This window comes from Podarcis muralis, chromosome 11, assembly GCF_964188315.1.
Source record: "Podarcis muralis chromosome 11, rPodMur119.hap1.1, whole genome shotgun sequence".
Classification (NCBI taxonomy): Eukaryota; Metazoa; Chordata; class Lepidosauria; order Squamata; family Lacertidae; genus Podarcis; species Podarcis muralis.
Window position 1 is genome coordinate 27,515,487 of NC_135665.1, and position 24,094 is coordinate 27,539,580.

The window sequence follows — 24,094 nt, forward strand, 5'->3', positions numbered from 1 at the left end:
ACGGAGCACTGCAACATTGCTCCCTCTCTCTCTAGCATTAGACAGCAAAGAGAAAAAGGACAAAGGACAATAGTCCCACTTCACGGAACACAGTAACACAAACATCCTGTCTCTGTCACTTCCCACTCTGTGGAGTCAAAACATATACCATCATGTGATAGACAACAATCCCATGACTGCAATCATAAATCAGGAATTCTAACAGGAACTGCCACAGCATCTGCCACAGCAGCCGCTGTCGGTGGCAGCAGCGGTGGAAACAGTGGTGGCAACGGAGCACTGCAGCAGGCCTCTACAGCCGTGAAAGGGTTGGCTGCTTCAGGACCTGCCTGAGCTGTGATCACCACAGCTGCTACTGCCGAGAGCCCTGTGGCAGTGGAAGGAGGAGGAGCAGGAGGCAGGGGAAGGAGAGGCAGGGGTGATCCTGGTTCAGCCCACATCATAGGGAAGAAGGCACAGCTCTGCTGCACACCCTGCACACATTGGTTGGAGAAACTGGGCCTAGCCCAGCACTTGACCTCCTCTGCCATCTCAATTTGGGGAGGGCTGAGCCCCCTGCTAAGCAACATCGAAGGGGCTGAAGACACCTCAGCCCTAAGAGGTTGGCACCTGTTTGCTCATCTTATGTACAGAAACCTGTTTAAACCTTATAGCCATTTTTGTCTTCCTTGAAATAAGAGAAAAGAGCTCATTCTGCAACAGGATCATCCTAGCATGAACGTGACAGAACTCAAGCTATTCTTTCCTGACTTTTTTTCTGACCCAGCAAAAGTCATTTTTAATGGTAATAGGGCATCAAAAACTAGACAGCATTGTGCAAGAACAAAAAGCAACCTTGTCACTTTTGTGCTGTTAACATTTTCTTTGGGGGGCAATTCTGTTCTCTGTGATATCAGTTTAGATCAATCTCTTCATGTGCCACACACATCCATGGAAAATCTGTAGTCACTGGACTTAGCGTCAGGATAAAGTGAGAGCAAAGAAGGCACATTTATTCCCATTAGTAATACTTTCTGATTTAAAACATCTTTTTGCTGTTTCTGTGCACCATTTTCTCTAACTAGCACAGAATAGTGCAGGCAGATGAGTTCACCAAGGGAGTACTGTTTGGGCTATCCATATCCAAGTCCAAAGCTGCAATAGAGGCAACTACACCTTTCTCCCCTTCCTCCCCTGTTCTCCATCACCTGAACTCAACCCACCTGCCTTTTGTTGTTGACGACTGGTTTTTCATGCAGCGCTGCAGATGTGCAATTTTATGGACTTAATGGTTGCATGTATTCTCCTCTCTGCAGATGGTAGTGAATTGTTAAACGCCACCTCAGTTTCCAAGTGGTGAGACTTTCCCTGGGTTCCTCGAACTTTTCTCACAATTTGGTTTCCTTAGAATGAAGGTTAACGGAAACTGTGGTGTTTTTAGGAACGTGAATATATTTACACATACAGTGGTACCTCAGGTCACATATGCTTCAGGTTACATATGCTTCAGGTTACAGACTACGCTAACCCAGAAATAGTGCTTCAGGTTAAGAACTTTGCTTCAGGATGAGAACAGAAATCGTGCTCCAGTGGTGCAGCAGCAGTGGGAGGCCCCATTAGCTAAAGTGGTGCTTCAGGTTAAGAACAGTTTCAGGTTAAGTACGGACCTCCGGAATGAATTAAGTACTTAACCTGAGGTACCACTGTATACACAACTTGAGTGTATAGTACAGTGGCTCACAACATTTGCACATCAAAAGAACTTGCTTCTCCATTAAGTCACAGCTTTGGATCAAGGATGTACCAAGACATGTCTCCGTCTTCAGATTTCAACTCACACACAACAACTCTGAAATTGTTCTCCTATGTAGTAGCTAGGTAAGGTGAGTGGGGGAGAGGCCTACCCATTTGTTCTATGGCACATTCTTTGGTTACGCTAAATTATGGTACTTACTGTAACTAGCCAGCCAAATCCTTAACAAAGGAACTGGTTTGGCAAGCTTGCTGTTATACCTTCTACCTCCACAGATACTAGATTCATGAACTGGAAAGGACCCAGTGTATCATCCAGACTCAAACACAAACACCCCAGAAAAAACCATTATAACTATATTTCTTCTCTTACTTCAAAAGGTGGAAAGCCAACCCTGATGTATTTGAGAACCTACCGGCTCATTTTGTTGAGTGAGGTTCTGGGCTTCCACCTCAAATTCCTGCCTTACAGCACAACTTTTAATATATTTGCATCTTTGTATCTCTGTATCTTATATATAGGGTTCCCCTTCAGTGCAAGGCTCCCAAGGTTAAAATTATTAAATTCATAACAAGGTTCCTACTAAACATCATAAGCACCATAAAAATCCAGTGGCAATAAAACCATAAGAAGCTGGCTTTGTAAAACTGTGCTCAAACCAATTATTGAAAGCATGCTGATATGTCGGGATTTTTTTTTAAAAAAACAAACAAATCTTTTAATGAAATGTTATTCTAAAATAAAGAGGAAAATACAGACAGTGACAAAGAAAAATCCTGACTAAAATGCAACAGGATCACTCATTCAGCTCACATCCACACCAAACACTTAGACTACTCTTATACTGATTTCACAGGCGTGGATTTCCTACTAAGAAACCTGGGGACTGTAATCTGTTAAGGGTGCTGAGAGTTGTTAGGAGACCTCTCAGGGAGCTGCAATTCCCAACAAATTAACAAACTGCATCCCATTGTCTTGCTCTGTCCATCTCTCTATCTTACACACCAAGGAGCCTTTAAGAGAAGGGTCAACACTGAGGTGATGAACAATCAAGCCAGCTGTATCTGTAATCAAACTCTGGTGAGGGAGAAACCAACACATTTATGTGCAGCAGTCTCTTAGTTAAATACTGTCAGTTTTTAATTCAGCCCCAAGTTTCCAAATAACTTAACACGACAGTCAAAAACTTCTTTCCATCCTCAGATATGAGTATTAAATTTTCAGGTTTACTTGATTGAATCCAAGCAGTTGAGCCATTCAACCATGTATGTTCCTCGGGTCTCTTTACTCTGGGGAAAGGCAGCCTGTGAAATTCTTATGGCAGAGATCCAAGCCATGATGAACTGAAGCAATTTCACTTTTGTTGACCATTGCTCTGGGTCATTGTAATTTAATGAGTAGTAATCTTATTTAAAATATGTTGCAGGCGACCAGGTGCCTGCTGGGAGAAAACTGGTACACATGAACAGATCAATATGCATTGTGTGCATTCGACCATTCAATAATCGATTCACCCTTGTTATGAGAATATAAATGCTAAAAGTCCTAAAAGTTAATTTCTATGGAAAGCTTTTACAGGGCTATGAAATTATTAAAAGTTTTCATGGCTTCTGCTTTTATTTCCTTTTTTTGAAAATGTGATGGGTGTGCAACTTCCTTGGGTGAAAAATTGTAGCTCCTGAATTAGATTCCAGACCCTGGGAAGAAAAATAAGGCAGAAACTGTCTTTTGAAATGGAGTTGTTATTGGGAGTAGACAGGCTAGTCTGTTTCAAGTCTGTGTCAGTCTTCCATGTGTTCATATTCACAAGCCTGTTCTGTTCCAGTTTTAGATCAATCTGACTTTTTTTTTACGCACACACACACCTTTTTGTAACCTAATATACACATTTTGTGTATAACCCTAAAATATGTATTTAGGGTTTAACCCTAAAATATACCATATATTTTAGGAGATGTTTGAGGCAAGAACTGTATTTTAACATTCAGATAAATGCAAAAATGGAAAGGTAGCTGTGTTCTGATCTGCATATTAGTCTAGGAAGTGTGTCTTGAGTTGGTTTGTTTAAAAATGCAGACAGAACAAAATCCTCAGTCATCTCTGCTTGATATAGAGAGTTGCTACCCTTTTCCCCCCCTTTTTTTCTTTAGAGCCAAGCAAGATCTTAAAGGGTTGGATCCAGACACACCAGTCCTGTATTCCCCCCTGCATAATTCTTCCCTCAAAATCTGCTATTTTTATTATTTTTATGTATTCAATTTGTATACCGCCCTTTATCTGAAGATCACAGCATGGTTCACAACATAAAAATACAAAATGAAAACACAGAATACATAATAAAACAAAAACCCTGCTGCAACAAACATATTTAAAAGGCCATAGAATATTAATCAGCCGAAGGCCTGGTTCGAAATGAATGTTTTCACCTGATGCCTAAAGACGTATGGTGAAGGTGCCAGATGAACTTCCCTGGGATGAGCATTCCACAAATGGGGAGCAGCTGCCGAAAAGCTGCAATCTCGTGTTGTCACCCTCTAGATCTCTTGTAGAGGAGCAAGAGCCTCAGATGATGTTTGCAGAGTCCAAGTTGGTCTATATGGGGATAGGTGGTCCTTGAGTTATAGCAGTCCTGAGCCCCCAGTTCCATGTCTCACACTGCTCCAGAGGGTCACCCAACCTTCCAGATTTTCACAAGGCACAGAGTTCCTTCCTACAGCAGAAATATTCCATGACTGGAGTTCCATTCATGGGAACTCTTGATCCAACCCGCAGAGTGGACATATGCAGTATGCAGTAACACCTCCTAGACTCCCACTGTTAGTGACCTAAGAGAATCTGCTCAGAAGATTTCAAGATCAAAGGGTGATAGTCAACTAAGTTTTACTCAGAATAAACTGAGTAAATTAATGGGCCTGAGTCATGTTTATTAATCTCAGTGGGTGTGTTCTGAGTACAACATTGTTGAATACAACAAAAAGAATTTGATAGATCCATCATTCAAGAGTGAATTCCAGGAATACCTCTGAAAAGCGGGATAACACAACTACAAACAAGCAGGGGCAGCTTAGCCTTCTCAGTCTGAATTGGTGTTGAGGGTCACAAGCTACCCACTGGTGTCACAAAGATTGCTCTAAAGAAGAGCATATTCTTGACCCAGATATATTCTTAGACTAAGGGGGACAATCCAACTCTTATTTGGCGGTATATTACAATTCTGAACCCTAGGGCAGAATACCTTAAGAAATCCAATATACCATTTTCCAATAACCATGTATACATTTGCTGCAGTCACATAAAAGCTTTCCGTACAGCACTGACTCTTTTGTGTCAAAATTACAACTATGAAACGGGCATTGCAGTGCACTCTTGCCTAGCTTCTCCACTGCTGGTGCTAATAGTGTTTTTATTGCTGTATTATAAAGACATATTTCATTTGCTGAGCCATAAACACTACTCGAACAGGCTTTCACAAGGGTATCTCATCTGTGCTTCCTGCAATCTGAAAATGAAGCTCTTCCTGTCTCTCATTGCTGGTCAGAGATTTGCTGCTCTCCATTCATCATGCGGCTGCAATCTGTTCTGGGAAGCAAAATTAAACCACTGAAGTGCAAGCAGCAGAGTGGCTAGAACACAAGAAATATGCCAGCCCTTTGATTTAAATGGGGCTTTTTTGGGGGGGGGGGATCCACACCTGATTCTCGGAATCATAATAGCATCCTGAGGCTGTGTTCAAAAATATCCGCACCCTAACTAGCATTATCATAACCGCACAATAGTAGTGAGTGATAATGGTCATGTCCTACATGCTAATGAATGTTGAAACATTTGATGACTAATTGTCTCCTTGATCATTTATTTTGCAGTATTTTAGTTTGCAGTGTTGGCCAACCTATTGCAGACCCTCCAAATGTCCCTATTTTCCAGGGACAGTCCCAGATTTACAGAGTCCGTCCCGGTTTCTGATTTGATTCCAGAATGTCCCACTTTCCCTTAGGATGTCCCTATTTTCATTGGAGAAATATTGGAGGGTATAGAGTTACGCAACCCCTGAGCCAAGGAGATAAGTAACTATACAACCTTTAGAAGACATCTGAAGGCAGCCCTGTATAGGGAATTTTTTATTGTTTAATATATGCTTTTATATATGTTGAAAGCCACCCAGAGTGGTTGGGGCAACCCAGTCAGATGGGTGGGGTAATAATAATAATAATAATAATAATAATAATAATAATAATAGCTTTGTTATGGAATAGGATGTCCTTATTTTCATTGGAGAAATGTTGGAGGGTGTGCCATTGCGGAAATGATTCACTTCCTTTGAAGTGCAAGGCAACTTCATGACACACTCACACATTTGCTTGTGTACACACACATATACACATGCTAGTTCTCTCTCTCTCTCTCTCTCTCTCTCTCTCTCTCTCTCTCACACACACACACACACACACACACTCCAGACATGCCCATTTGCCTGGAAAATGAGCTCCTCTTTTTATTCCTGTTATCTCTGGAATTCCCTTAAGATCTCCAAGATCAGTTGCTTGAAGGAAAACACTCCCCCCATGGTAAAGTGAGACTGAGTTTAATATCATCATCATCATCATCATCATCATCATCATCATCATCAAACATTTATTGGCATCACATTCAGAAGAAATAGGCCAATGCGATCTCGTCGCCATTTCAACAGTATAGTCATTTGCCAAAGGGAAGAAGAGGCAAGCAATCTACCGGTATTTCACCTCTGTGGATCTCCAGCAAGTGCAGGGTCCTGTAGCGTACTTTGGCGGCAAAAAGTCAAATAGAGGAACTTAGCTACTGTCTTGGTGAGCTCCAGGTCTCTCCCCTGTATGACCTCTGTCTCTGGTTTCCATATTGGTATACATAGTTGGTCTAAGAATTGTTGGTGGAGATCATCATACATTTTACATTTCCACCAGGTGGGCATCACATGGGCAGAGTTTAATATCAGTGAATAAGGGAAGTGGAAAGACATCAGGAAGGCGATCACAGTCGTGGTGATCACAACTCTAGTTATATCCAGGTCAGTTTATAAAGTTTTACAGAAATGAAGACTGATACTGCACAGTTTCTCCTGACAGCCATCTGAAAAAAAAGTGGGTTGCATCTTCACGTCCTGTACATAAGGAGTTTCATTCACATAAGGAGAGGTGCATTAATGGAATAGATCCTTCCACGAATGGAAGGGCCTTCTATTCATTGAAGCAGAAAAGTTGCAGCCCACTGGTCATATCCAAATTTATTTTCAAACCTCCCAAGTCTTTTTCAGGAGGTGCGGGGAGGCAGAGACATTTGCATGCAAGTTTAGTTTTGCTTCCCTTGCTTCTGTATCCTCACTGATATGGGTGTGCAACAAAATTGAACAGCCCTTTTTCTTACGCTTCACCATCTGAACAAAAGTGACTTCACTGAAGTCTAAAAGAATTACTACTCCAGCATTCGGTCAGATTTTATATACATTCAAAGTCAGGCTTCCTTCTGTAGTAGCCCCTAAAAAGGAGACACAAGCAGTCAAAAAAGCCATTTGTCATAATTATCCATGTCGGTTCCGTAATCTTACAAGAAAAATCACATAAAACATAAATAATGATAGACTGGGGAGGGGTGGGGACCTTATCTAGCTTTTTCAAATGTTCCAAAAAGTGTTCATAAAAATATTAGTTTAATATAAAACATATTTAAAAGCGTGAATATGAGCTTTGGATCTTCAGTTTGTGCCACATGTCAACCTTCTATAAATGACTTGTGGTTGTGTGGAACTGAATGATATTTACTTTTATGTAATATTTTGTGGGCTTCAAAAATAAAAGTCAACTCAGCATAATTCATCAGAATTCATGGTTCATGGTAGGCCATTTCTTGTAATAAAATATGTATTCATGACTATAACTCTACTGTCCAGTGTAAAATCAATAGAGCTCTGCTTCAACATTAATTTTATAACCTATTTGCTTTGCTCCTCCATTTTTAAATTTTTAATTAAATTCTAATTAAAAAGTTACATGATTGTAGAGAGTATAAAAGCAAAAATATTATCTTGGAATTTATCATACATTATATGTGCTAACTAATGTATTTTGAATAGATTTGGTTGTAAAGAAGAATAATACTTCAAAAAATAAGTTAAATTCTAGATGATAATTCCAATTCTTTTCAGATGGTATTACGATGGCACATCAGGTACCTTCCAGTAATAAGAAAAACATGTTTTCCCATGTGATGAGTAATTTGTTTATGAATTCTATACAGCAATGTTGCAAAGTTTCTTGTTTCATGGTTTAAAAATGCAATGATGGCCGTCAACTTGGATGGCTTTAAAAGAGGATTAGACAAATTCATGGAGCATGAGGCTACCCATGGCTATCAAAGTTCTGTCACCATTGTCAAAGGCAGTATTCCCAGTTGCTGGGAATCACAAGTGCTGTTGAAGTCAGGTTCTGCTTGCACGCTTCCCGTAGGTTTCTGGTTGGCCACTGTGAGCATAGGAAGCTGGACAAGGCAGAACTTTGTTCTGATTAAGCAGGACTTGTTTAACATTCATATGTTCTGGAGTACTTGAAGACTATTCTGAAGGCATATATTAAGAAGACAGACCAAAGATTATATCTGTATGCAACAACAGCAGCTAGAGTTTTGATAGCCCAAAAGTGGAAGTCACAGGAGATTCCGACTGTAAGGGAATGGCAGATAAAGTTGGTTGAATATGCTGAAATGGCAAAATTGACACACAGAATTCGCAATCAGGAGGAGACGAAGTACCAAAAAGAATGGAGTAAATTTACGGTTTATATAAGTGAGAACTGTAGAAACATGAAAACGTTGGCAGGATTGAATTAAATCTTATGTCACAGTGTAATTTTTAACCAATGAAACTGTGAATTATAGATTGGAATAAGAAAACTTGCGGAAGGGAAGGACGGAAGTCAAAGGCTCTATGGAGCATAAAGTAGGATATATGTAATAAGACTTGATGTTTTTGTTGGTTGGTGTTGGTGTTCTTAAATCTCAATAAAAAGCATTTGAAAAAGAAAAAAGAAAAAAAGAAGACTATTCTGAAGGCAGCCCAGGGTACTCTAATAGTAACATAACCAAGTCGCATGCCATTGTGGCTAGGTCCACCTCCCAGGAACATCACTCACAGCCATAGCCACTATCTGAAAATCCAACATCAAGGCAGGAAGACTACAAAGCTGAATCTTATATTTCAAGTGGAAAGCTAGTGAATCAGGAACAGGCTGAAACTCACATCTCTTCTCTGTCTGGCTTAAGCTTCAGTTTGCTAGCCTTCAGACGTGTGATGGTCTGACTCAGCTATGTTTTCTCAAGTTCTTTTCTTGACTTGCAGTGTTATTTTAAAAGTTTAAAATTTTGCATATTCCAGGAGTGGAGAACCTTTGGCCCTCCAGATGTTGCTGGATTCTAACTCCCATCGTCCCTGATCACTGGTCATGCTGACTAGGGATAATGGGAGTTGGGATAGAACAGCATCTGGGGGTGACAGATCCTGACCCCTGCCATATTTAGTGCATATTTACATTGAACACTACATTTCTATAAGCCCACTTCAAAGCTGTTAAATACACACACACACACACACACACACACACATATATATATATATATATATAACAAAGATGCTAGTGTTTTATAGGTTTTAGTGCAATAGTGTTTATTCATGAAATTCAGTGCCACAGGTTGCAACTAGGGTTGATCACATACCACAGCCTTTTGAGAATTATGAATAACAATGGTCTCTGCAGTTACACTAAACAAACTAGAATAAAATTACAAGCACCATCAATCTACATGCTTCAAGGTATCAGATAATCACCAGCTGGTGAGAGGAAGAAATTTGCCCCCTCTGGTATGAGTCTCAAACCACAGGAAGCATTACAGAAGTTATATCCTGTTCCCTCAAAATCCACGTCGGTGTCTTGTGGTGAAAGGTTATTAGATTAGATGGACTCTCACTCTCCTTTGCTGAGAGAAAAGTACGTTTCCATCAAATATAATACATCCCCAGTAGGCTATTTTTATTTCAGAAAATGCCAAACCTCTGTGATTACAGATCTTCAAAAGAGCTGTCCGATAAGATGGCTTCACTATTCTAGTGCATAGCTGGCCAAATAATTTTCTCTCTATGATTTTGGGTTTGTTGTTGTTGCTGCTGCTGCTGTTGCGTGTGCTTTCACTAACATTTGCTTTCCAAGAGAACGTCTCATCCACCCAAAGAAGGAAAAAAAAATGAAATTGCTGTTCTCTTCTCGTCCTCCTACTAAGACTGAAGCTCACAATAGTATGATCATTGAAATATAGAAATATTTTTATTTAAGATAACTCTCTGGCCAAGTTCTTGAGATACAATACCAGAAAACAGGTGCTTTGGATGGAGCACAGTTGCTGCCCCGTGTCATAATGTGTGAGATTGTACCAACAATAACAGCTATCCCATATCATTGCACTGGTTGCACCATTGTCAGATCGATAGTGGCAATGTCCCGAAAGCTATTATGCAGCATAGATCTGAGTGAGGGTTTGGGAACCTTTTTATCCCAAGGGCTGGATTGCATCATAGGCAGCCTTCTGGACATGGTGGGTAGGATGAGAGTAAAAATATGGCCAGGGAAATAGATGTTACTCTTACCTTTTATATGGTAGGTGACATTCCAGCCAGAGAGACATTGGAAGGACACTTACCCACAACATCATTACTGGGTGTAAACTGAACTTACAGGAGCACGAACTACTACATCTTTGTATGTCTCCAACTATGATATTTATTTATTTATTTTAAATTGTCCAGTAGCACTTTAGAGACCAACTAAGTTTGTTCTTGGTATAAGCTTGGAAGAAGCACACTTCTTCTTCTCAGAAGTGTGAGATTCAGACTCCCTCATAGTATCTCACATCCACAGATTTGCAGGAAATTTCCACAAATACATCTCTAACTTCCTCTCTCTCCCTAGGAATTTCATTAGCACATGATGCTAGAGAAGGTAAGGTAGTTGCCCAGGATGCTACTTCTCTTCAGCTTCCCAAAATTAATTTCAGGCGATGGAGGCCCTGGTCAATAAACCTCTCTCCTTGTCTGAATTATTGGTGCAAAGGATAGTGGGAAACCTGCAGAGGAATGGGCTCCATTTTAGAGGGGAAAGTGCCATGTCACCGAAATCAAAGACATCTATGTGTGTATCTGAAGAAGTGTGCATGCACACGAAAGCTTATACCAAGAACAAACTTAGTTGTTCTCTAAGATGCTACGGGACAATTTTTTTATTTTTATATATATTTCGACTGCATCAGACCAACACGGCTACCTACCTGAATCTATGATATTTATTACACTGGACAATTACAAGGGGTAGAGTTCAATGTTGTGTGAAGGCAGACATTCCATCTGGGCAAGTCTATTAGCTTGACAGACAGAATGATCCCCTCCCACAGTGTGCTGTTCTGAGGGTTCTCCTAAACCCCCAGAACCAATTTTGGGTGGTACAGGGGGTTGGGAGGTGAGAAACTCCAGTCGCACAAGTGGAAGCCTTGCACAGATTTTCCACTGACAGGATTCATTCAGCGAATCCTGCCACTTACTATATATCCAGGGTGCTTACCTGGACACTGTGGAGCAAGTGATAAACGTGCAGATTCCATCTTTTTTGGTCCAACTATTCTGTGTGTTCTGAATAGCATAGATATTTTATGACATCAGGAAGAAAGTATGTGTCTGTAGCATTCACTGGAGTATTTGGCTCTTCCATTATGGAAGCCAGGGGCACTTATTTATATGGTAGTTTTCAAGCACCACTGAAGCAGCAAAGTTTGCTTATCTAGATATAGATATACATAAAGCATACCAGCACACCAGGGAGGAAAGGCTACACCTAGACAAGAGATTCGAACTCCTAATGAAGAAGTCCTGTTTGCCTGCCAGAAACAACAGACAAATGACAAAGCAATTTCCACACTTCTTAATGAGATCCCAAGATAGTTTAGCTGAATTCCAAACTGTCGAATAGATGAATTTAAACTCGGGGAGCTTTGCCCCAACCTTAGAACTGGCTTTTGTTGTTTTTTTCCTCACATGAACGGCACACAGGAAGCTGGACAGCAGTGGAATAATGCATGTTTCACACACCTTGGAGCATCGAGATTAGTTAACAAGAGTTCAAGCATTGATTAACAATATCACAATGAATAACAAAGGAGCAAAGAATGAATTGTCACTTCACAAATGCAGCTACAATTGCTTTAGAGAGTGTACATTATTAAAACCATTATTTTTCCATAGGAAATATTGTGTACCAGGTTCAACTTATTTTCATCGGAGTGTAACCTGTACACACATTTCTTTATTTTTATTTTGTCACCTGGAAGAATGTGAAATGTCTGGTGATAATAAGACAGTAAGACTCTGGCTGAAGGCAAATCAAAGGAAGGGGCAGATGTTCAGATAAATCTGACTTCTCCACTTTCTATTTCTGAAGCAAATTCCCAATGTGACTGCTCCTCATAAGAACTTAAGAAGAGCCTGCAGGATCAGGCCAAAGGCCCATCTAATCCAACATCCTAGACAGGGGAGAAATTCAATTCAGTATGCATTTGCCCTGGCAGGTGCATTATGTGACTCATCAGTGACCCAAAATAGCTCAGTGAAGGCTCTAACTTGAGGGTGGGATATCTGCAGGTGGGTGGCCAGACAGGGGCGGAGGAAGGGGGTGTGGTGGGTGCAGGCTGCCCCGGGTGTCACCACTGAGGGGGTTGAATCTCCTGGTAGAGGTTCAATATTTTGCTGCAATCTATGGGCCATAGCTCATCTCACACTTACTGGGCATGAGACGAGGCTTAAAGCCAAATGTATCAAATACAGTGGTACCTCAGATTAAGAACTTAATTCGTTCTGGAGGTTCGTTCTTAACCTGAAACTGTTCTTAACTTGAGGACCTCTTTACCTAATGGGGCCTCCTCCTGCTGCTGCGCCACCACCGCCATACGATTTCTGTTCTCATCCTGAAGCAAATTCTTAACCCAAGGTACTATTTATGGGTTTGCGGAGTCTGTAAGCTGAAGCGTCTGTAACCTGAAGCGTATGTAACCCAAGGTACCATTATACACACTTTCTGAAACAATGTGTGAATTGAAACACAGCTATCCTCGGAAATTCTGAATTTTGTGAGGAAGTTATCCAGCAAACAATGTTTGTAAAAATGCCTATATTTGGGGCAAGTGTGCATAGGAATGAGGGTTCTTGTGAAACCAACATACAAAATGCATTATTATATTAGTGTTTTAACGAGAAATGTGAACTAAAATGGTGATGAATTTTCATGAAGATTTTTTTTTTTAACTTCCAATTGCTGCAAAATGTGGAGAACTCATTGGAAAAATGAGAAACAGAAAACTGAAATTGACAGAAGATTCCATACCTACCTGCAAAAGCTTTCTTTAAAAATAATAATCACAGTATCTAATGTCTTACTGCTCTACGTCCATCTGCAAAGGTTGGGTCTACTTCACCTTCTTTCTCAAACTACCTTCACATATGTAGGGTTCAGCTGAAAATGAAGAGGCGTGAGGTGAACAAATTGGAATTATGTGCTTCACTGAAAATAGTTCCTTTGTGAGCCATTATAAACTGAACCAAATTGGAATGGCTAGCCAGGTGACCAAATCTGTCTAGGAGCGTGTTTGAATCTTCACAAATTGGTCTCTCATTTAAGAACAGAACAGTCTTGTGAGTTCTTCATGTGAGCATTAAGCATATCATTGATGTGCCTGGGGAACTAGCTCACAAGAATCCGACTTAAAGATGTTGTTTAAGCATGTAGCTGCGTGTTCTGTAAATAGTGTTTATAACACTCACATCGACTCTTCCATTGTTGGCTTCTTTGTGACAGAAAACAGTCGTCAATGTGAGAAGTGCATACCCTCCAACATTTGCCTGATGAAAATAGGGACATACTATTCCATAAGCATAATCTTGATTTTATTATTTATGCTCCGTCCATCTGACTGGGTTGCCCCAGCCACTCTGGGCAGCTTCTAACATATATAAAAATATAACAAAACTTTAAACATTTAAAAACCCCTCCCTATACAGGGCTGTCTTCAGATGTTTTCTAAAGGTTGTACAGTATAGTTACTTATCTCCTTGGCTTGGGAGATAAGTATAACTCCATACCCTCCAACATTTCTCTGATGAAAATAGGGGTGGGCTCTGTAAAATCGGGATGGACTCTGTAAATCTGGGACTGTCCCTGGAAAATAGAGGCACTTGGGGGGGGGGTGGTCTGGAACTATGTTCACCACATGAATGAGACACTGTCATGTGAACCACCAAGTAGATAAACAAAGGTTTTAGCTAGCAACACTTTCCTTAAACCAGCCCAGTCATATCAAAATTCCCTCATACCATGGCTCTTCCTGTAACATTTTATTGATTTTTTAAAAATAAGAGTACTTTTATACTGCTATATCTTAAAATATGCAACATTAAAACATAAAACACTGTTAAAAGCAATGCAGATAACCGTTATAGTGTCTGGCTGATAAAAAAAAAAAGACAGCTGCAAAGACCTATTGGCATAAAAAGACGTTTTCAAGAGATGAAGCTTCAACATACAAGCTTTCAGTGTGTGGAGGCAGCAGCCACCAATGGCAGAAGGCATTGTTCCTGCTAGCTGACTGCTTCAAAGCCTAAACACGATTACCTGAAGAAAGTCTAATTTATTTCCATGGACCATCATGCTTCCAAGTGAGCAGTTCTGAGTCCTCCATGTTACTAAATGGATTCATTGGTTTATGTGAAGAATTTATACATTGCCCAGAATTCAAGAAAAGAAATAAATATTGTGCTTTGGGGAAGGGTCATAGCTCAGTGACAGAGCATCGGCTCTGCATGCGAAAGGTCCCAGGATCAATCCCTGATGTCTCCATGAATATTTGGAAAAGAAGCCTTTTCTAAAACTATATTATTATTATTATTTATTTATTTATATTATTATTATTATTATTATTATTATTATTATTATTATTATTATTTACATTAGTATACCACCATATACCCACAGGTCTCAGGGCGGTCACAACATGCAATCACAATATAAAAACACATAATACATAATAAAAATAAAAGCAGAAGCAAACCAATAAATCCCACAACTGAATTAGTTGGTCTGATGGTCTGGCTCAGTATAAGGCAGCATCCTATATTCCAAAAAATAAAGCTAAAAGAATAAAAATCCATTAAATCCATCTACAAGACAGCTTAGTCCTGAAGTCTAAGGCAGCGTACATGCTATACACATCATTTTACTCAAAGAATTCTGGGCGCTGTGGTTTGCTAAGGGTACCTGGGCATTGTAGCTCTCTGAGAGGCAAACTGCAGTGCCCAGAATTTGCTAAGGGAAAGAATGAGCTTTGAATGTGCTTTGAAGGTATAAGAATGCAGCCTAAGCTGCCTTATGGACAAGTGTTCCAATTTATGATTTCTAATCACATTCTAAATATGAAAACAGGAATAAATTCACACACACACACACACACAGAGAGAGAGAGAGAGAGAGAGAGAGAGAGAGAGAGAGAGAGAGAGAGAGAGATCCTATACTTTTTGTCCATTTCTTGTTTGCTGTGAAACAGCCTGTTCTTTTCATGACTCTGTTGCATACCCTTGGCGGATTATGCTAGACCTCACAGAAGGAATTTGTTAAAAGGGGTCTGTGAATGATGAATGGGATGTTGCCTAGTGGAGAAGACGTGGGAGACTGTTCCAGAGGCCAGCCGGTGGGTTTTAAAAATATTTAGATACTGTCATTCAAGATTCCCACAAGTGCAAACGTATGAAAGTCCAATTTGCTTGTGATTTGTAGGGGGGAGGTTGAGAAAGCTCAGGAGCTTTGCGAGGAGTTCCATTTGCTCTGTATTATATTGTTCAAACACAATACTGTTACTATGTAAGCCATGTGTGATGTGATGTGATGTGTGGAATACTTCATGAATAAAAGGAATGTTTTGACATCAGGCCCCTCTTAGGCCCTTTGGCTTCAAATGAGATATAATCATCACTCTGAAAATTGCAAGCAGATCTCTCCTCTGAAGAGCAACAGTCACTCTCTTTCCCTCTCAACAAATTACACAATCAATGATATGGTGCAGGACAAGTGACAAAAGAGATGTAAAGATTCTTAAAATACATGTGTGTTTTCAAGAAGGAGGGGGACATCCTTGCATTAATTAGCTAGCATGCTTTTAATAAACAAACAAATAAGCGCCCATCACATATTATACAGACCTCCTGTTGCGATTTATTTTTGTATCATCTAAATGTACATGGCAGTGCTCAGAGCTATTCAGTTTGTGAAGAACAAGCTGTGATGGCGTGAAAAAATTCCCATAAACTCTCTTGTCTGGAGGTCGTCAGATCTGTGCCATAAATAGCCTGGCACGTTCTCGTTGAGGCTGCCAAAACAAAATGGGGTGTATCCAAAACAAATACTTGTGTTTTACTAACAGGGATTCAATCATATGAGACGGGTGGGTGCGTGGGTTACTCCTGAACATTTTTAATTTTGCAAACTGATGCACTTCAGAAGATAGCAAAAAAGAAAGAAAAGAAAAGAAAGTGGAGACCTTGTAAATGGCTTTTAAAGATTGATTTTGAAGGTGGGAAATGTAAAGCCGTCAACCTGATTTACAAGTGGAGATTTTACAAAACATTCAACGGCATAAAAATGAAAATGCTCTCTAGTCTGTGCAGCACATTAAGGGGAACTGGTGCTGCAGTATTCAAGATAATAGCATATCTGATAACACATTACAGGAGAGTGCAAAAAACCTGACACACACACACAACCTCTCTCATGTAGAGGTCTTCAAATCTAAGCCATGAATAGGTTGGCACATTCCGATTTCTGCCCAGTACTCAATTTCTTCAGGAGACAAAGAGTGGAACAGATGCATGAATCTGTGATCACTGCTAATAATGCTTAATGTGCTCACAGAACACACTGTTACCAGGGTGATTTTTATAAGCCAAAACAGGGAAGGGTGGGGAACAAGGAGCAGCTGCACATTTAAGAAAATAGGAGAGTCATGTGGCAATATCATACATGCCATTATATAACTGCATCTCTTCAAAAAGTGTGTGAGACAATTGGCGCTCATTTTCCTTATCAAGGTGCCATTCCTACAGACTTCTAGGTTATTATTTACATGTTCAAAATATTTGCTGCATCTACAAACATGCTATAACATGCTGATTATTCAGATTCAACAATATACTTTAGAAAAACACAACCTTACACGTATGCATTGACTCTTAAGTGATGCACAGCTCAGTTCCCATTCAATTTTACTGGTGTACGTCCTAGGGAGTTCTCAGTAGGCAAGCACACAACTGCAGCCGTAGACCTTTTGAATTGGCCCACTCACATGCTAAGTTCTAGTTGTCTGTTGCCTAAGTTCTTCTGTGCTGCTTTCCATATGTTATAGTTTAGGGTTATATTTAAATATTTTCAGTATAAGTGACCCAGAGAACTCTGGTTATGAGGCAGTTTAGAACTGTAAATAAATAAATCATCAAATAGATAAATAACATCATTTGATAGAAATATGCTACTTTTACATTTCCTCACTTCCTGAAGTTTTAGTCAATTTACCTTCTCCTCCTAGACTCCTCCTAGACCTCCGGCTCTTTCCAGCACTTCTCCATATGGCTCCAACCTTCCTCTCCTAGTCCTCAATTGTTTCTAATTGCGCTCATCACCTCCATTCCCCTGCTCTTGGGAATGGCTTGCATTTAAAAAGAAATAGAAAGGAAGTCCAGAATTGTTGGGGGGGTCCCAAAGGTGCTGCAGTTCCTCTTGAGGTCCTGGGACCTCAGCCATTGCCCCACCTGGCTGTTTGTTGCCCCCCTATTGCATTCTGTCTTTGTACTTTATTAGTACTGAGCAGATGAAATAATATCTCCAGATACCCATAACAGGGATGCATCTAGCTTTGTTTCTGGGGCGTTGATGTGCTCAGGGTGACATGGACTTGTACAAGCATTTGTCCAAATACTGAAGAGAATAACACTCTCTAATGGGGGTGGCAGGATGGCAGAAAATCTGTTGGTGGACCATTCAGAATAGTGGGATGGACGTGATTGGCAGCAATGTCATAGGACTCCACTATGTAATACATACCCTCTAACAATCCTCATATGAAAACCAAGACATTTTGATGTGAGGAATGCAAGGTGTTTCTGACTGGTGAAAAAGTGGGGGGGGGGGTTGGGAGTATTCTATACATGCTCAGAAGCACTACTGCCACCTCTTCATGGCACCACTCCTCCTTCCTTCCTTTCCTCCCACCTTCTTCCCCATCCTACTAGCCACTCAAGTCTCCACTCTGCCAGCTCCAAACTGCACCACGGCCCTTTTAAACCCATGCCTCTTCTCTCTCTCTCTCCCTCTCTCTGCTTCTGGTTCCCAGTAATGTCCTGGCAAATGGCATCATCAAGCTGTGCCACCAAGCCTGGAGCCAACTGCCATTTTGTATGGGGCAAAGAGGCAGGATCCGTCGCCAGGGTGGCACTGCAAAGGGAAACAAAGCCTCAAAATCGGGACACCTCCATTTCAAGTCAGAAACCGTGATGGCGTTACCAATTCCAGGTCCTCTGGTACTTGAGGGGTATGGTACTAGGTGCTAAATTGTACACAATAGTTGCCCTGTTGGACAGGAAATCTTCCTCCTCAGCAACTGAAGTTAGCTTTCTGAATACTCAATAACAGTGGTTGACCAAAAGTAGAAGTGTTTGCTGAGGTGATGATATCTGGGCAACTTAGTGATGGTTGAAGGGTCTGCTGGAATAAAGGAATAAAAGCCGAAAGGATCCTGAGAGGTTGAAGAGGGCACACAAAATTGAAAAAAAAGTCTAGAACTGCATTTGGTTTCCTGCATACTCCTAAAGCTGTCTGCCGCACCTGATGTACCAGTAAAAGTTAGGGCCTTTAAACAATACTTTATTCTGACCTCTGAAGGAGAATTGCGTTGCTGCATGAGCAGGCCTCCTGAGTCCCATTTTCTGACTAATGCATTCACAAATCTATTCAATTTATAACAAAGAGGGAAGAATAAACAATTAGGCCTTACATTTAGCAATACTGTTACACACCTGGCAACAATTAAACGCTTTAATTAAAAGTCATAGAACAGAGTATGCCTATATAACCTTTTCAGAAGTCACTCCGTCGTGTGCATGGCAAAACTTTTTCTATTAAACTGTTGAACACCAGCATTTACAGCATTTCTTCATAGACAACGGAACTAATGGACTGGGGATGAAAGGGATAATGCAAACTTGTTTAACAGCCAGGCTTTAATTTTCTCAAAGAAAAGCCAATTAATTACATCATTATGGATTGAGAAGCCAAAGTCTGCTGGGTCTATACGAGACCTCATATGGATTCGCACAACCATTTATTTTTGTAGTGAAAGAAAACTTCAACAGCCGTCACCTGCTGACATTCATGGGACAGAACTGTCTGCAAGGTTTTGTCATAAATCATATTTTTTATAATTTGCTTGGTGATCACTCCCACAAAGTATTTAAAGCATTAAACAAGGATGACTAACCTATGGCCCTTCAGATGTTGGATTCCATTCTCCATTCAGCATGGCTATTGAGCAGGGCTCATGGGAGTTGTAGTTTTGCAATATCTGGAGGGTCATAAGGTTCCCGACCCTACAATTGAGCCTTGGAGATCTTTTCAATATTTTTGTACTTTAAAAAAAAAATGCTATCCATCACTATTGTGTGCTGGATTGGCTGTAGGTATGTGGGTTCAAATCTCCATTTTATAATATCTTACGACTTGCATTTCTGCAGTTTTATTTACTTTTTATGATTTCATATCGATTTTTTTAAAAAAGAATTTTGTACTCCTTACTTTTTGTGCATTACCTAGAGACTGTATGAGGCAATGAATAAATTCAATTCATCATGTTTTAATACCTGCTTCACTGGTTTGTTGTTGTTCTTGTTGTTGTTTAGGTGTTTTTTTTACTGATTGTTGCTTTCTCCTCAAAGAGCTAAAATTCCCAGTGTTCGCTGAGAAGAGAGGTCAACTGATAAACCACCTTGGGAATTGTAGCTCTGTGAGGGGAATAAGGATTTCCTAACAACTCTTGGCACCCTTAACAAGCTACAGTTCCCAGGTTTCTTTGGGGGAAACCATGACTGTTTAAAATGCTACGATACTGCTTTAAATGTACAATACAGATGGGGCCTAAGTCTCACTGAATACAGCAACAGTAGCTTCTCGGTAAACATAGAAAGGATTGGGCTTCACATTACTTACCTCATCTAATGCCTCAAGTAGATTCGTAAGCCCAAAGGGACTATGTTAATACATAAAATGGTAAGCTTCCTTCATGCTATAGGGTGTATCAAGTTTTCTTACTACACCAGAGTACTGATTTTCTCATACTCAGCCTATGCATATCATCATACTCTGCCTTTCTATATTGCTCTTTCATATGACTTTCCCTTCTCTTGCAGACTGGTCTTAAGTTCTTATTTGAGTACATACATATTCTACTTCAATTTAACTTCTGTCCCTTCTGCCATGGGAGAACAGCGAGAGAGAGAGAGAGAGAGAGAGAGAGAGAGAGAGAGAGAGAAGGAAGCTGATGTGAACAACATGGGCAGATGACAGGATTCATCTGCTAACTGGACAGGACACCTGTACACTTCCACTCATTCTTCAATGGAAATGTTTAGTTTCAAAGGGAAGAAAGAAATGGCTCTGTTCTCTCTTTGACAGTATGGTATGGTGTTTACCTCAGACTAGGAAATGACTGCAGCAAACGCTATCAGCATGCGCTTTTTCAATAGCCCTAATTGTCCCAATTGATACGACATCAGCTCTAGCAAACCCATACTGAAAGTTAAGTATATTGGTGCCACTTCTGGCCACTTTTTCACTGAATAGGTCAGCTGGAGGCCAGCTTCTCAGACTTTCCCATTCCTGCCTTCGCATTGCTCCATTTGCAACTTGCATGGTCCTTTGCACAGCGGAAGAGAAATGGGGATAAAAACAAAAATAGAAAGAGTCAGAATTTGACTCTTTTTTTGCTGAAAAATATACCTAGGGTATGCCATACATCTAGAATTTCCTGGGAGTTGGTTGTCGGAAATGGTGTTTGGGCAGAAATTGTTGAAATATCCGGGAAAATTCGGGCATATAGAAATGTAGATTTTGGTGAATTTCATTTAAAAAAAGCTCAACAAGCATTTTCAAGTTTTCTTCAGAATCAGGCTGGTACTTAGCTCTCTCTTAATGGCACCTAAAAGCACTTAGCTCTGTTCCTCATGCTCCATTTTAAATAAAACTAAATGATCCCGAACAAGGGTAAGTAAATAAGCTATAATGGTACTGCATTTTCTTACATTATGACCTCCAGAAAAACAGAATGTTCCCGTTAGAGGACACTTTTTATTTCAAAAATTAATAATGCTAACATATTATTTTTCTTATATGACTTGCCATAAAATTACTTAACAGCTAGAAGTTTAACTTTAGTCACTGTGTGGGCATGTAAAGTCCTGAGTCATTCTGCCAGCTTTTCTTTAATCCATTACTGTTGATTTAGTAAGTTGCTGCTTTATTTGTATTTAAATCCTAATTTCTATCCTGAATTATTCACTGGTCAAGTCCGCATTGTCTGAGAAACAGACTGTAAAGCAAATGAACTAGCCACAGCAAGGGTTTTTAATTGCCTTCTGTCCTTGTAAAATCCTACAGTGCCAAAATAAATTGTTCTTTCACTTGCCTTGGACCCATCACATTATCCTTAAAAAGAGAGAGAGACTCTTCATCAGTATGAAGTTTGAAAATAGTAATGAAAATGTCTTTATCTGCCCCATTTGCTGCATTGTAAGTCATTTATCCTAAATAAACTCTTGGAATCACTATTTATGAATCAGCTCCCAGGAGTTAGAGAGTTACCTTGCTGTATATAAAGTCATAGCCCTTGAAGAGCTTACAATCTGATCTCTGAAATGGCATGATGAAACCGATGAAAGAGTGAAGAGGAAAAACCTATTAACAGCATAACGGAGTGAATATTACATTTTAGTTTACTCAGACTGGACTGCTAATTAGGGTTCCCTGGAATATCCTTGCCCCACACAGTTAAGTTTCTGAAGGGGCATGTCAATGACATGAAGCTTGGGGTTAAAGTGGATCAGATGTGTTGCATGGCCTTGCAAGCCACATGCATCTGAGGTGAACTGATACAGGAGCCTGGCCTGTCTGAAGGTGAGGATGACATCTGGGCCAACGAGGCTACCTGACTGCACAACTGGAGATACAATAAACAGTAATGGTTAGAGAGCCAGTGTGGTGTAGTGGTTAAGAGTGGTAGTCTCGGAATCTGGGGAACCGGGTTCGCGTCTCCACTCCTCCACATGCAGCTGCTGGGTGACCTTGGGCCAGTCACACTTCTTTGAAGTCTCTCAGCCCCACTCACCTCACAGAGTGTTTGTTGTGGGGGAGGAAGGGAAAGGAGATTGTTAGCCGCTTTGAGACTCCTTCGGGTAGTGATAAAGTGGGATATCAAATCCAAACTCTTCTTCTTCTTTTTATTCCATTAATAACATGGTTTAACAATTAGTATTTTTTTTAAATGCTGAACTTCTATGCTTTCAAATAAGAAGTGCAGATGTGGGAATGAAAGGAAAGTTGTGAGCAAAGTTTAATATACTGTATTGGCCCAAAAATACACTTTTTTTTTTTCAAATTCCAACCATGAAAAGTTAAAGTGTGGCTTTTATTTGCAACCTTACAAAAATTACCCCGCACATTGTCCCCTGTCCTCTCCCCCAAGGCTGGGAAGGGAGAAAGCGAGGAAGGGAGCGGCTTATATTTGCATATTGTCTTTTTTCTTTTCTCCCCTTGACTTTTAAATGTGTGGCTTATATTCAGGTGCAGCTTATATTCGGGCCAATACAGTATTGCTGGGGTAGGGGGAGTCTTGCTGGCTAGCATTTTTTCCCTGTCTCCCCAAAAATCGTGTTTATTGTTCCCTCCCTGCAATATTTTGTTGCATGTCATTTACATTAGCATGTTGATCGTATTGTTCCCTTCCCTGTCTTTACTTCCTGGGCCTCATAAGCTCATTCAAGTAAGCAATTACCCTCAGAACCAATCATCAATAGATGAGAGTTGTTACACTGTGAGTGCTGATCCTAAGAGGTGTCTGTGAGGGTATACTTGTTACTTTTCCTTGTGTGGCATATCAGAAAATTAGATCCTTTATGAAAAATATGTTGTTCTAGAAACCAGTTCCGTAGTTTTTCTGCACTTCTGACTTACCAAAAAATATTTGCTCCATTCAATATCATGATTCGTCAGTTCTTCTTTACAAACGTAAAAACAGCTCACAAAAAGTGCAACATGGTTGATGTTTTCGTTTTTCTACCTATCGCTTTCTGTCCTACTCCTTTTCAACTCTCATGTTGGTTCTTGCATGCTGGACAAACACATCTACAAAGTTGCTGAATAAAATGTTGACGAAAAGATGAGTGCTGCTTTGGCCATGAAAGACAACAAATGAGTTCCTGGCAATGCCAAATGCTGGTGAATTTTCTTTGTAGAGAAACTTCTCAAGCTTTGGAACCAGTTTTCCAAGATAAGATATTGATGTCAGGTTGTTTCAGACATTAAGGATACAATATCACACACTGACCTAGAAGTAAATCCCATAGAAATGAATAGGTGCATTTGCACTTTACAGTAAGCCATAATTAATGGTTTATTGTGACTGCCTGAAATTTGATAATAAAGGATGGTATATAAAAATGTTAGCTCAGATCGCTCCCACTACTTATTCTTGCCATCAACATGAGTATTAAAAGTATTGACTGAATGAAGAATGGTGTTGTATTTGCTCTCATAACTGCTTAGATAATTGCTTAGATGAATAGGACTTTGGAAGCAGGTGCTTTGCTGTGTGACAGAAATTTATAAAGTTTACTCATCAATGTGCAATCATCTTCAGAAGTCAAAACAGAAGTATATATTGGAGAAATGTTTATGGAAGCCAAAAATAGTTGTCAGAAAGCTTTCTTGCAAATAAAACTCAGTCACTGGATTCTGCCCACAGAAGGAATATAAAATGAATGTGACCACAATGGCAGATGGATCTTCCAAAAAGAATTCAGAGTGAACAGTTTGTACTATTTGCTTAGCTGTAAGGTCTGGTTCACTTGGAACACTACTTCCCTTTGTTATCTTTTGTTCTGTATGCTTAGGCATGCACAAACCATCAGGAACTCTCTAATATGGATTTTAAAATAGC